At 42.5% G+C, this 15,601-nt stretch overlaps 1 pseudogene; it reads right to left on the bottom strand.

Moving 5' to 3' along the window:
* Positions 1-238: 238 nt before the first annotated feature.
* LOC140741397 (galactoside alpha-(1,2)-fucosyltransferase 2-like) lies at positions 239-7,922 on the bottom strand (annotated as a pseudogene).
* Positions 7,923-15,601: the final 7,679 nt, after the last annotated feature.

The raw sequence follows: 15,601 nt of genomic DNA, 5'->3' as shown, positions 1-15,601 counted from the left end.
TTTATTAGCCTTTTTATTCTTTTTATTTTATTGCATAATGGACTGTGATGACTGAAGCCCATTGAAAATTCCTGAAAGTTCCTGAGCTCTTTTTAAACCTAGCACTGCCTCTCCAACAAGTGAGTGCTCACAATGATTGAAGCCCACTGACAGAAAAGCAATATTAAACCTGGTGATAGAAAATCAATACTAAGGAATGGCAACATATAATTAAGAATGCAATAATCAAAGTTGTTGGCTATAGTGAGTTAAACAGGTTCGGAAGAGTTGAGAGGTCGGCAGGAATTCCAATCCATTGAGGTAAGAAAGCTGCTTCATACTTAAACAACCTCAGAAATGGTAAATCAGACAGATGAAAATGTCATTCATTCTTTGGGGCACTCCTCTGTTTTCATGAATGTTTGAGAAGAAAAAGAATTTCAGGATGTATATTGTATACATTTCACTGACATTAAATGTACCTTTGAAACCTTTGATGAAATTATCAAGTTGAATTGTCCCCCCACCAGCCAGTTAGCCTGCTCAGTAACCAAATGTCCCTATAGTCATTATACTGTGATTACAGTGAGCAAGGATAGAAAGATCTTGACCTGGACTGTTTGCAGTGTCTGAAAAGAAGGCATCTCCTCTGGAAATATTGATGTTCACCTTACACCAGTCTATTCCTTTACATGTTACTGCAAAAATAACATTCTTGTATCTATTCCTGAAATAACCCATTGCTGTTTCTAAATACTTCTCATCAGTTATGACACCTTTCCATACACTTGGCATGACCTTTATATAGTCGCACCATCAAACACCTACAAATGTCACATTCTCTCGCTCTCTTCGAATGCTTCTGAGATATGCATTTGTCTCTTCTGTGATGATGTCATGAAAGGTGAACTTGCAGAGGATTTAATCTTGTATGTAATGATAAATGATCCAGGAGCAAGGATATAGTTGTCTAATACTTATCATCCAATATTCATCGTCCATCCAATTATGAAGATTATAATGGTGCCAATGCATTCTTCTGATCAAGTTCTCATAGAGGTTTGGAAGGGTAATTCTTAAGATTGGCAACAGATAACTGGCCATTGAAGGCAAAATGTAAGCTTGATGATCATTCAGTTTGGCTAAAGCGTATGATGTTGCATACTGTATTCCCCTATCTGGTTGCCAAGATGTCCAATGGAGTTAATTGTCCAAATTCTCTTTGTTGGAGCTTTCACCCTTGATGAGTCATCCCTTGTATAAATTTACAATTAATTTTCTGTTTCATCTTCAAAAATCTTAGTGTCAGTCATGTATTTATGCATGTATATAATCAAACATACTGTACTTTATTATTAGTTAATATTATTATTAAATTTATTTTTTATTATTGCTAAGTGTGTTTCTAAATGTTGCTGCTGTAATGAAATAATTTCCCACTTGGGATCAATAAAGTTATTATTATTATTATTATTATTATTATTATTATTATTATTATTATGTCAGTAAAGCAACAACGAAAATTAACAAAGTCATTTTTACTTTATTTTGCTATTAACAAATTCTTTTCCAGATATTTATTTCCTGGCACAGTTCAACTGTGATTTTATGTGTTTGTTTTCCTCAACTCGGGACAGAGTCTCTGAAATGAAATATCAGCAAGATAATTTTGCTATTTACTCAGAGCATCTTAATGGTGTAATTGATAGCATACTTTCACAGATGAAGCATGCAAATGTATTCCCTATTCCATATTTATCTAAATCTTATAAATGCTATATGTTTGATAGTTGGATCCTCAAAAAAGATCTTTGAAACCATCATCATCATATCTTGATAATAAGCATACTTATGAATGATCATTTTTCCCTGTATATTATTACTCTGCCAAATATATGAAGCTCTTTGCACATTTCTGTTCTATCCCATTAGCTTCAGTTTAATCTAATTGTCTCTCCCATTTTATGATGGAAGGAATACTATTGATGAATAAGAAAGGGATGACCATATTATTTGAATTATATTACAGACCTACCGATTTTAGAGGAGCAAATTTGGAGAGAGATAGCTGACAGTTGAAACAAAAATAAGGTTGTGACACTAGAAAACACAAAATACTGGACGAACTCAGAAGGCCAGGCAGCACCTATGGAAATGAGTAAAAAGACAACGTTTTGGGCTGAAACCCTTCAGCAGGGCTGGAGAAAAAAGCTGAGAAGTAGATTTAAAAGGTGGGGGGGGGGGGGGGGGGGGGGATGGGAGAGAGAAACATAAGGTGAAACCCAGAGAGGGAGGGATGAAGTAAAGAACTGGGAAGTTGATTGGTGAAAGAGACAGAAGGCCATGGAAGAAAGAAAAGGGGGGAGGGACACCAGAGGGAGGCGATAGGTGGGCAAGGAGATAAGGTGAGAGAGGGAAAAGAGGATGGGAAATGGTGAAGGGAGGAGGGGAGGTTTCGGAGAATTATGTGCTGGACGAGGAGGCGGGTGGTGTGGTAGGTGAGGACAAGAGGAACCCTATCCCTGGTATGGCGGCAGGAGGATGGGTGAGAGCAGACGTGCATAAAATGGAAGAGGTGCGGTTGAGGGCAGAATTGATGGTGGAGGAAGGGAAGCCCCATTCTTTGAAAAAGGAGGACATCTCCTTCATTCTAGAATAAAAAGCCTCATCCTGAGAGCAGATGCAGAATATAAGGTGTTGTTCCTCCAACTTAAGTGTGGCCTCATCATGACAGTGTAGAAGGCCATAGATGGACATATAGGAATTGGAATGGGAAGTGGAATTAAAATGGTTGGCCACTGGGAGCTCCCGCTTTTTCTGGCAGATGGAATGGGAATGGGAAGTGTTCTCCATAACTTCCGCCACCTCCCACATGATCCCACCACCAAAGACATCTTTCCCTGCCCCCCACCTTCTGCTTTCCACAGGGATCACTCCCTACGTGATTCCCTTGTCCATTTGTCTCTCCCCACTGATCTCCCTCCTGGCACTTATCCTTGCAAGCGGAACAAGTGCTACACCTGCCCTACACCTCCTCCCTCACTACCATTCAGGGCCCCAGACAGTCCTTCCAGGAGAGGCGACACTTCACCTGTGGATCTGTTGGGGTCATTTACTGTGTCCGGAGCACCCGGTGTGTCCTCCTGTATATCGGTGAGACCCGACATAGATTGGGAGACCACTTCACCGAGCATCTACGCTCCATCCACCAGAGAAAGTGGGATCTCCCAGAGTCCATCCATTTTAATTCTACTTCCCATTCTCATTCCGATATGTCCATCCATAGATATTCCACTGTCGTGATGAGGCCACATTTAGGTTGGAGGTTGGAAGAACAACACCTTATCTTCCGTCTAGGTAGCCTCCAACCTGATAGCATGAACATGGATTTCTCAAGCTTCCGGTATTGCCACCCCCCCTTCACCATTCCCCATCCCCTTTTCCCTCTCTCACCTTATCTTCTTGCCCACCCATTGCCTCCATGTGGTGCGCCTCCCCCTTTTCTTTCTTCCATGACCTTCTGTCTCTTTCAGCAAAATTTACTTCCCAGCTCTTTACTTCATCCCTCTCTCTCCTGGTTTCACCTATCACCTTGTGTTTCTCTCTCCCCTCCCCCCACCTTTCAAATCTACTCCTCAGCTTTTTTTCTCCAATCTTGCTGAAGGGTCTCGGCCGGAAACTTCGACTGTACTTTTTCGTAGATGCTGCCTGGCATGCTGAGTTCCTCCAGCATTTTGTGTGTGTTGCTTGGATTTCCAGCATCTGCAGATTTTCTCTTGTTTGAGGTTATGATAGAAGGGGATTTTTAACTTTCCACGTATTGACTAGGAGTCACATACTGTAAAAGGAATGGCTGGGACAGAGTTTATCACATGTGTTTAGGAAAGTTTCCTTAGTCAATATGCTGATGTCCCAACTACAGAGAGTGTGATACTGGATCTCCTAATAGAGAAAGAGACAGGACAGGTGACAGAAGAGTTTGTAGGGAAACAGTTTGGAGCTAGCAATCATTATTCCATTAGTTTCCAGATAATTCTGGAGAAGGATAGGATTGGTAATTAGGTTGAGATTCTAAATTAGAGAAACGCCTATTTTGATGGCCTCAGAAGCTATCTGGTAGGTGTGGATTGGGATAGGTTGTATGGCAGCAAAGGGATACTTGGTAAGTGAGAGGTCTTCAAAAGTGAAATTTTGAGAGTACAGAGCTTGTATATTCCTATTAGAATAAAAGGCAAGGATAACAGGTTTAGGGAACCTTGGCTCTCCAGGGATATTTAGGCTCTGGTTAAGAAGAAGTGGGAGGTGCATAACAGGTATCAGATACATGAAACAAATGAGGTACTTGAGGAGTATAAGAAAGGCAAGAGAACACTTAAGAGGAAAATCAGGAGAGCTAAAAGGAGGCATTAGGTTTCTTCAATGGAAAGATGAAGGAGAATCCCAGGTGTTTCTACAGATATATTAAGAGCAAATGGATAGCAAGGGACAAAATTGGTCCACTTGAAGATTAGTGTGATCATCTGATGGTGATCCAATATCTCAGCTAGTGAAGGAAAATACCACAAGATTGCTCAGCCAATGATGCTTTGCTGTGGGGTGCAGGGAAATCAGCTGCATTCCTGCCAACAATGGCTGCCAGTGAGGGGCTGGATCACACCTGTGGCTACAACACTCCAGAACCAGGTAGACAAAATGTTAAGTATCCCAGCAGGCTTTGAGAGGACACTGACTGGTAAGAGAAGCTGGGAAGTACAGAACAAAGAGCATAGTGAAGGAAGGACATGAGGAACACTTGGTCAGTTCCAATGTGAAGGAGTAGAATTGTAGTGATGTAGTCCCATGTACTATGCCATTGAAAATTATTCCACAATGAACCATCCACAGAGCAGAATGAGAGTGCTTTAGGAACAGTCATTCTGTGGATGAAACACTTTGAATGAATTGTGAAATACATGCAACCTCTACAATTAAAGAACTCTCCAGCTGAATAAGAAAATACACAGTGAGCACTTTATTAGGTACCTCTTGTATCTAACAAAGTGGTCACTGAGTGTATGTCTGTGGTCTTCTGCCGCTGTAGCCCATCCACTTCAAAGTTTGACATGTTCTGCATTCAGAGATGCTCTTCTGCACACCACGGTTGTAACGTGTGGTTATTTGAGTTACATTGCCATCCTTTCAGTTTGAACCAGTCTGGCCATTCTCGTCTGACCTCTCTCATTAACAGGACAAGACATTTTCACCCACAGAACTGCCACTTACTGGATGTTTTTTTTTTGCACACCAGTCTCTGGCAGTGGAATTCCCAGGAAATCCGCAGTTACTAAGATACTTAAACCACCCTGCCTGGCAGTAACATCATTATACAGTCCAAAGTCACTTAGATCATGTTTCTTTCCCATTCTGATGTTTGCTCTGAACAATAACTGAACTTTTTGACCATGTCTGCATGCATTTATGCATTGAGCTGCTACCACATGATTGGCTGATTGTATTCCCTAACAAGAAGATGTACAGGTGTACCTAATAAATTGGTCATGGAGTGTATGTACTCTTTGTTTACCCCATCCTAGACATTAATTGTGATGTGTGATCAACATTGATAGGGGCCAGATCTAGGTTAAAGAGGAAAGAAAACAGTCCTTAAATCAGGGGTGTCAAACTCATTTTAGGTCACGGGCCGGATTGAGCAAAATGCAGCTTCATGCGGGCCGGATCAGTCAGACGTGTGCGAACGCAGCTTTCGTTGCCTCCGTTTTTTCAGCCTGCTCTCATGTGTCTCAGTCTCTGCTATAACGACAAAGTGTTTCACTTTACAAATTCTGTTTCTTATTAAGAAGACTGCCGAGCAAGACTGCCGAATAAACACTAAAAACCCTGAAAACCTGGTACCTGAATAAACTCAGCATTAGCCATATCATATGCCATAGGCACTTCAATTACTGGGGCCAGCTTTAATAGTAATTAGATATTATCTCGCGGGCCAAAAATAATTCCACCGCGGGCCGGATTTGGCCCGCGGGCCTTGAGTTTGACATATATGCCTTAAATGAAGCTTGAATGATTGATTCAGAATTGTGAATTGCTGGACTGGGGTCAGAACAATGCAAGCTTTAAGAAGATTGGAAATAAATTGCATTAAAAGGGTTGTCTGAGACATCAGTAGCAATAAGCCAGGAACTGCCATCACAGGAAAGAGAGCCTTGAGCTCAGAATTCAGGAAACACTACCTGTTGGAGTGAACATGCCCAGTTTTATCTCACATGAGTAGTATTTAAGTCCAAGCTCCGAGTCTTGTGATTTAATATAAGAAGTGATAAGTTGGAATGGTAAATTGAATGTGAAGTTGTTAGAAGATGGTAGTATTCATGTGTTCTTAAGTAACTCGAGTGCTAATAAAGATTACATTGTACTAAACCTTGGTATAATATATTTTATTCAGCACATCTCTTTTTTTTCCTCTTTTCCATCCTTAACTTACACCTGACCCCTATCAATGTTGATCACACACCATATCTGTTGTTCAGCCTGATACAGGTAATGAGGTCGGCAAGCAAGAACACTTGGACCTCGGTGGTCAAGCTGCAATAGACAGGTAATATTTGTTTTCTTACATACTAAGAAACTGAGCTTTAACACATCATTGACTCCTGCTTGTGTGAGGATGGCCCTTATAGGCAAGTTCCACAAGGATAAGGCTTTCTACCAACCTGCTCTGATTTATCACACTGCTACTTGACCATGAAGGTTCAGAAGAAGCTATTGGAATATACTGACCATTTCCTATATCCTGGAGTCATCTTGTTGCAAAGGAAGACATAGATGATGTAATTGAATGCTGTCTTCAAAGTGGCAGCAAGCCATCAAGTGATTGAGCAAAAGAGTGCTTGAAGTTCAAGCCTTTAGATATGGTGCAAACTCATGATCCACTGGGCAGCAGTGATCCCGATCTTCTTACATGCCTCTGAGACCTGGTTTACCTACACCAAGCACATCAAGGCACTGAAAAGATACCACTCACACCACCTCGGCAAGACCCCCACCCCTCTGAATTTACTGGAAGGGTAAGTAATCTTCCCCAGGCCAACATCCTTAGCATTGAAACTCTGGTTACATTTGTGTTCAAATACCCAACAATACACTCCCAAAACAAATGCTTTGTCTTCACTTGTGTACTCATCTGTCTGCTCATTGAACCAAAAGTTTAGCAGTGCCCAATTATTGCAATTGTAATGACTGCCGTGACACAAATTCCAACCTTAAGGAGCCAATCGGCACATAAATGAAAGGAAAATTGAGGGCTATGCAGAAGGGAAGGGTTAGATTGATCTTAGTCAGCACAATATTGTGCGTCAAAAGTTCTGTTCTTTCCAGTACTGTTCTATTCCATCAAGTTATCTTCAGCTTTCATCTCCCCAAGCTTCCTGCCAGCTTCTCATAATTCATAATCCAAATCACCCTTTACCAGCATCCTTTGGTTTCTTTGGTTGAATTCCATCCTTTAATTTTGCCTTTTACCTATCATCTCTAAAGTATTTTACTTCCATATTATTTATTATAAAACTATTATTAGTGCTGACTTTTTCTTGTAACTACTGCATTTATAAATTTTGCCTGTCATTCTGGGCCCTAGGTTGGCTCACAAGCTCTGTGAAATGATATCGTCAATGAGTGTAAATGCCCAGTGTTCCCTGCAAAACTTTTAAACTTGACCCTCTGCTTCTTTATCCCTACAGCTGCGATTTCTTCCTCCCATCTTTCCAAGCTGCATTGCTCACTATCACAATTGTCCATTGGCGGACTTCAACCAACTCCTCACAGGTAGAATTGCAATGAATCTGATGGTTTGGATCAGTTTCTTCAGGTTCACTTTCACAACCACATGTTACTCTGAATTCTAATGGCTGGTTCTTAATAAAGTGTAACTGAGTTCTTGATTCCATTTCCACTTTGTTATTTGTCAGAGTTTCAACTCAAACTTGACCTCAATTACCTGACAGAGTTGAGACTGAAATCATGTTTGCTCAAAATGCTGACTAGTGTTTCTTGTAAACTACAGTGGATACATGGATTTTGATCCTCCATATCTCAGTCTGTGTTATTATGGCAGTCAGGTGAAAACATTTCTTCAGCAGTAAATGAAAATTTAAATGAAAATGTTAGTGCTGGAAATCAGAAGTAAAAAACACAAATTCTAGAACGACTCAACAAGACAGTATGGAGATAGAGTAACAGAACTAGTGTTTCTGGGTAAAGAGTCAATCAGAACTAGGAAAAAGAAATTTATAAAGTTGTTTTAGAGTAGTTTTATGTTTCAGAGAAAGTGGCAGGTGGAACAGATAGGACAAAGAGAACAGAAGCGCTAAGATAAGGCCAGAGGTTGCCATGTGGATGAAGTATAGAGGTTGTCTGGTCAAATCGCTTAAAAGGCACAGTTAGACAAAGGACTGTCATGTGTTGTTAAAAGTAGGACTGTGGGACCTGCCTAGCAAGTCAGAGTGTGTTGAAGGAGAGAGAAAACCTAAGTCAATATAACAGATGAATGACTAGTAGCAGAAATGGCCAGTTCATAGATGGTTGGAGAGAAAGACTTCACTGAAGATGGAAAATTTAATATTGGGTTCAGAAGACAACAATGTGTCCAGATTGAATATGAGTTGCTGCTGAAGTTGCATTGGACTTTGTTTCAGAGTAAAAGACCACAGTAGTGTATGGGTCAATCTGTCAGGGGGATGGAGAGTGAATGTGACATTTCTGAACAAACAGGCTTTACAAAAGCTCAACTCATCCCCAATTAACCACATCCTTCTAACTCCGAGCAAACTTGCAACTTTCCACAGAATATTTTGAGTCTTTTGATGTGTTGTGTAACTAGTCATATGACAGAAGCCGCTACTTATTATATCTGCTTGAATTAAACCCATTCCAAGAATCACTTGATCTTTCTTTTCATTTAGTTGTGCCATTCTGGAACATATATTCATTTGCTATCCATGACCTAGCAGAAAGGTCCTTTCAATTGTTGACTAACTTATAGGTGAACAAACGACAGACAGAGTGATCTCAGGGAAGTACTTTCAAAAGATAGGCAGGGCAAGTTTTTACATATAGAGGGATGGGTGCCTGGAATGTACTGCAATAAGTGGTAGTAGAGGAAAACATGATAGATGTTTTATAGCCAAATTTGGCCACAAGGCCATCAATTCTGTCATTCAAATCATTGACATATAATGTAAAAAGAAGTCGTCCGAACACCAGTCCTGCAGAACACCATTAGCCAACCAGAAAGGGCCCCTTTATTCCTACTCTTTGGCTCCTGCCAGTCAACAATCTTCTATCCATGCTAGTACCTTTACTGTAACATCATGGACACTTGCCTTGTTTAGCAGCCCCTTGTCAAAGACCTTTTGAAAATCCAAGTAATCAACATCCACAGACTCTCCTTTGTCTATCCTGCCTGTTATTTCCTCAAACAATTCCAACAGATCTGTCAGGCAAGATTTCCTCTTAAAGAAACCTTGCTGACTTTTTGAGAGGGTGCAGAGGAGATTTACCAGAATGCTGCCTGGATTATGAGAATAGGTTGAGCGAGCTCTGCCTCTTCTCATTGGACCAAAGGGGCATGAGAGGTGAGTTGATAGAGGTGTACAAGATGATATGAGGCACAGATAGAGTGGACAGTCAGAGACTTTTTCCAGGGTGGGATTGGCTAACATGAAGGGTCATAATTTTAAGGTGCTTGGAGGAAAGTATAGGGTGGATTTCAGAGGTACAGTACTGGGAAAAAGTCTTAAGCACATACTGTATTTGAGTTGCACGCCACGGGAACATTTAATAGGTAGTGGGAGCATATCTCCACTCTTACTCTGAGCTATGACAACCTTAAGGAACCAATAGGCACATAAATGAAAGAAAATAGAGGGCCTTGCAGAAGGGAAGGGTTAGATTGATCATAGTCAGTGTTATGGTCCAGTCCAGAACCTGCATTCCGGTTCTTGATCCGGTCCGCGTACTCCGGACTCTGGGTCTTGTAAACATCCCTTGTTATGCTCTTGAGCCCAATTAGTCACACCTGTGGATCATCATGGCTTGTTTGGGCTCAAGGAGGCGTACCTGATGCCCATCGGCTGGCGGTGTATTTAAGAGGCTCAGGGACTGAGTAGAGTGGTCTTGGTGTTGTTCTGGCTTGGAGTGCTCACTGTAAAGATGAGTTCTGTGAGTGAGTCTGGCAGCCCCCCTGGACTGAGCTCCCTTCCTATCCCTTGCCTCTGTTGGGTGTCAGGCTGGACTGCTGTTGCCTGGTGGAGGGCTCTGCCCCTTCCTATCCCTCACCTCTGATGGGTTGTGCCCTGTGACCTGCCCAGGTGCCCTGCAACCTGCCCACACCCCTGTGTTCCTGCCTGGGAGGTCCAGGCCCTGCCCAGGAGTTATGCGGCCTGCCCAGAGGCCTCTGACCCTTCCTACCCCTTGCTGCTGATGGGTTGTGCCCTGTGACTTGCCCAGGCCCCTGTGCTCCTGCCTGGGAGGTCCAGGCCCTGCCCAGGAGTTATGCGGCCTGCCCAGAGAACTCTAAGGTCCTGCTGGACTCCAAGATCTGCCTCTGAACTCTGGGATCATGCCTGAACTCCAAGATCTGCCTCTGAACCCCAGAGTCACCTTGAATGCCACATCCCTCACGCATGCCACGGTCTCCACATCTTGTCTATTGTTTAGTTGTTCCCGTCCTGCCCCTAGTACCTCAGTGCCTGCATCCTGCACTTGGGTCCAGTCTCAAGTCCCCTTATGGCAAGTCAGCACAATATTGTGGGTCAAAAGCCCTGTTCTTTTCAGTACTGTTCTATTCCATCAAGTTATCTTCAGCTTTCATCTCTCCCAAGCTTCCTACCAGCTTCCCATAATTCACATAATTCATAATCCAAATCACCCTTACCAGCATCCTTTGTCAATTATATGCTCATAGCCATCACAGACATGAGCCTGCATGTGCTTCAGGATAAAGTGGAGATGGGGAGATGCATTCGTCTACACCAGAGAGACTAGGGAGAGTGCTGGGGGAAGGGTTGAAGGAGGGATGGATGTTCCATACTGTCTGCCTCAGGAATTGCTGCTGCAATTCTACACTGCAGTCATTGAGTCTGTCCTGTGCACCTCCATCATTGTGTGGTTTGGAGCCGCCACCAAGCAGGATAGAACCAGACTACAGTGCACAGTGAGGACTGCCGAGCGCATTATTGGAGCCTCCCTGCCCTCTATTGTGGACCTGTACTCTTCCAGGTTGAAGAAGAGGGCGGGGAACATCATAAAGGACTCCTCCCATCCTGCGCATGGACTGTTTGATCTGCTTCTGTCTGGTAGGCGCTTCAGATCCCTCCAGACTAAGACTAATAGGCACTGGAGAAGTTTTTTCCCTACTGCGGTCACTTTGCTGAACAGTTAACTGCCGGTTAACTGTCGGCTAACTATGACTTGGATTGCATTACCTGTATGCACAATTTATATTTTCATTTATATTTATCATTATTATTGTTATGAGCAGAGAGACAACATCTGCTGGAAGTAAATTCCTTGTATGTGCATAGGTACTTGGCGATTAAATTCTGATTCTGGTGGATTCTTAATAATTACAGATGATCACAAAGGCACAACAGTCCCAAGTTAATCACTCAAGGCAAGTGCAGGGAGAAATTCCATAACCTTAATCAATTTGTTTTGCACAGATCAGACTATAGGTTTCAGTAACTGGCAAGAGTCCTAACAATGTTGATGTACAGAGAGATCTTGGTGCCTAAGTCCATAGCTCCCTGAACATGGCTGAACAGGTTGACAGTCTGGTGTTGGATTCTGATGCTTTGGTGATCCAAAGGTTCTTCAGAATTCAAGAACGTTTATCATGTCAGCACATTTGCATTAGTCCACCCACCCCTAATCCTCATCCATTCAGACAGCTTGTCTTTAGCCCTTAAGAAACTCTTTGTATCCTCTTCGCAGCCCACACTTCCACCCAACTCTGGAACATCAGCAGATTTGGACCCTTTTTACTTAGCTTCCTCATCCAAATTATTAACAGCACTGGTACCTGCATCATCCTCCTAACACAACCTCCTAACACAGAGGTAATGTGTTGATTCCGCTTCTGTCCATTAACCAGTATTAAAGCCAGGCCAATATGTTATCCTCAACCAATGTGGTCCAACCTTGTTTCATAACCTGCGTGGTACCTTACCAAAGACCTTCTGAGAGTCCAACAGCCACAGTGGTGGAGAATAAACAGTTGACATTTCAGGCCAAGATCCTTTCTTGAGATTTCCAGCATCTCTTATAGTAACTCACACAAAATACTGGAGGAGTTCATCAAGTTAGGCAGCATCTATGGAAAGGAATAAACAGTAAATATTTTGGGCCAAGACCCTTCATCAGGACATCTTGTATTACAGAATCTTGTGTTCTTCTGAAGGTCCAAATACACTACAGCTCCTGCATAGCTTTAATCTGTTTTACTTGTTGTTACTGCTCAGAATTGTGAGAAAGGGAAGAAGTGTTTAGTCATGATAATCTGGTTATTTGGTCGTGTGGTTGACACAAAAGCTGTTTCAGGCAATTGGAGTGCGTCAACATCGCCAGTGGCCACAGAGCATCACGTATATGAGTAAAGTGGATATCTGTAACATGGTCAGGTGTGTGGCCAGAGATGATGCTGGGATAATGCTGGTTTGTCAGGAATGTGATTAGGTCTGTGGGCAGAGCCAAGAAAATGCCACAAACAAGGAATGGTTCAGGAACTGGACATCAGAACAGTTGCAGATCTGGGTGGGATACTTACTGAAGTAGGTGAGAAGTGAGGAAAGAGGAAGTAGCTAATGGGTCCTGGACATCAGCTCACTTTTCTCACTGATAACTCTTTGTTGATAACTGAACAGCAATAGTTCATCAGGATTCCCTGACAGCCTGAAAGCATGTTTAAAAGACTCAACTTTGAATCCCTTGGTCCCCCACAGTTGCTGGAGTAGATATTTTGGTCAATGTACAGTTCACTAGGTTTGCTAGTGCTATTGGGGAGGGTTTAAACTAGATTTGCAGGGGGATGGGAACCAGAGTGCCAGAGCAGATAGCAGACTGGGGGTGAAAATAAATTATGTTAAAAGTTCATGCAAAGTCGGAAATGTGTGTGGTTCTAATTTTCTGAGGTGTGTCTATTTCAATGCGCAAAGTATTGTGGGGAAGGCAGACGAGCTGAGGGCATGGTTTGACAAATGGAATTATGACATCATAGCCATTACTGAAACTTGGCTACAGGAGGGGCCGGACTGGCAGCTCAATGTTCCAGGGTTCCGATGTTTCAGACGGGATAGAGGCAGAGGAATGAAGGGTGGTGGTGGGGGGGGGGGGGGGTTGCTAGTCAGGGAAATTGTTACAGCAGTGCTCAGGCAGGACAGGAAAGCTGAGAAACAGGAAAGGTATGACCACATGAATGGGGTTGTATTATAGACCACACAATAGTCAGCAAGAATTGGAGGAGCAAATCTGCAGAGAGATAGCAGACAACTGCAGGAAACATAAAGTTGTGATAGTAGGGGATTTTAATTTTCCACATATTGATTGGGACTGCTAAAGGTCTAGATGGGTTAGAGTTTGTAAAATGTGTTCAGGAAAGTTTTCTAAATCAATATATAGAGGTACCAACTAGAGAGGATGCAATATTAGATCTCTGATTAGGAAATGAGTTAGGACAGGTGACAGAAGTGTGTGTAGGGGAACACTGGGTCTAATGATCATAACACCATTAGTTTCAATGTGGTCATGGATAAAGATAAATCTGGTCCTCGGGTTGAGGTACTAAACTGGAAAAAGGCCAAATTTGAAGAAATGAGAAAGGATCTAAAAAGCGTGGATTGGGACAGGTTGTTCTCTGGCAAGGATGTGATTGGTAAGTGGGAGGCCTTCAAAGGAGAAATTTTGAGAGTGCAGAGTTTGTAGGTTCCTGTCAGGATTAAAGGCAAAGTGAATAAGAAACTGGCAAGGAGTCTTAGGAAATAAGGCAAACAAATAGTGAGGTCATGGAACCTATACAGATTAAAGAGGAGGAGGTGCTTGCTGTCTTGAGGCAAATCAGAGTAGATAAATCCCCAGGACCTAACAGAGTATTCCCTTGGACCTTGAAGGAGACTAGTGTTGAAATTGCAGGGGCCCTGGCAGATATATTTAAAATGTTGGTATCCACGGGTGAGGTGCTGAAGGATTGGAGGATAGCTCATGTTGTTCCGTTGTTTAAAAAAGGCTCAAAAAGTAATCCGGGAAATTATAGGCCAATAAGTTTGACATCAGTAGTAGGCAAATTATTGGAAAGAGTACTAAGAGATAGGATCTACAAGTATTTGGATAGACAGGGACTTATTAGGGAGAGTCAACATGGCTTTGTGCGTGGTAGGTCATGTTTAACCAATCTATTAGAGTTTTTCGAGGAAGTTACCAGGAAAGTGGATGAAGGGAAGGCAGTGGATGTTGTCTACATGGACTTCAGTAAGGCCTTTGACAAGGTCCCGCATGGGAGGTTAGTTAGGAAGATTCAGTCGCTAGGTATACATGGTGAGGTAGTAAATTGGATTAGACATTGGCTGAATGAGAGAAGCCAGAGAGTGGTAGTGGAGGATTGCTTCTCTGAGTGGAGGCCTGTGACTAGTGGTGTGCCACAGGGATCAGTACTGGGTCCATTGTTATTTGTTATCTATATCAATAGATCTGGATGATAATGTGGTAAATTGGATCAGCAAATTTGCTGATGATACAAAGATTGGAGGTGTAGTGGACAGTGAGGAAGGTTTTCAAAGCTTGCAGAGGGATTTGGACCAGCTGGAAAAATGGGCTGAAAAATGGCAGATGGAGTTTAACAGACAAGTGTGAGGTATTGCACTTTGGAAGGACAAACCAAGGTAGAACATACAAGGTAAATGGTAGGACACTGAGAAGTGCAGTAGAACAGAGGGATCTGGGAATACAGATACATAATTCCCTAAAAGTGGCATCACAGGTAGATAGGGTGGTAAAGGGAGCTTTTGGTACATTGGCCTTTATATTGAGTATTAGAGTTGGAATGTTATGATGAGGTTGTATAAAACATTGGTGAGACCGAATTTGGAGTATTGTGTGCAGTTTTGGTCACCTAATTACAGGAAGGATATTAATAAGGTTGAAAGAGTGCAGAGAAGGTTTACAAGGATGTTGCCGGGACTTGAGAAACTGAGTTACAGAGAAAGGTTAAATAGGTTAGGACTTTATTCCCTGGAGCGTAGGAGAATGAGGGATGATTTGATAGAGGTATATAAAATAATGATGAGTATAGATAGAGTGAATGCAAGCAGGCTTTTTCCACTGAGGCCAGGGGAGAAAAAAACCAGAAGACATGGGTTAAGGGTGAAAAGGGAAAAGTTTAAAGGGAACATTTTGGGGGGGGGGGCTTCTTCACACAGAGAGTGGTGGGAGTGGAATGAGCTGACAGTTGAAGTGGTGAATGCAGGCTCACTTTTAACATTTAAGAAAAACTTGGACAGGTACATGGATGAAAGGGGTTTGGAGGGATATGGTCTAGGTGCAGGTCAGTGAGAGAGAGAGGGAGAGTGAGAAAGGG

Source organism: Hemitrygon akajei, chromosome 18 (assembly GCF_048418815.1).
Source record: "Hemitrygon akajei chromosome 18, sHemAka1.3, whole genome shotgun sequence".
Lineage (NCBI taxonomy): Eukaryota > Metazoa > Chordata > Chondrichthyes > Myliobatiformes > Dasyatidae > Hemitrygon > Hemitrygon akajei.
The sequence above is the reverse complement of the archived record's forward strand: the minus strand, read 5'-3'. Positions and strand labels throughout refer to the sequence as shown.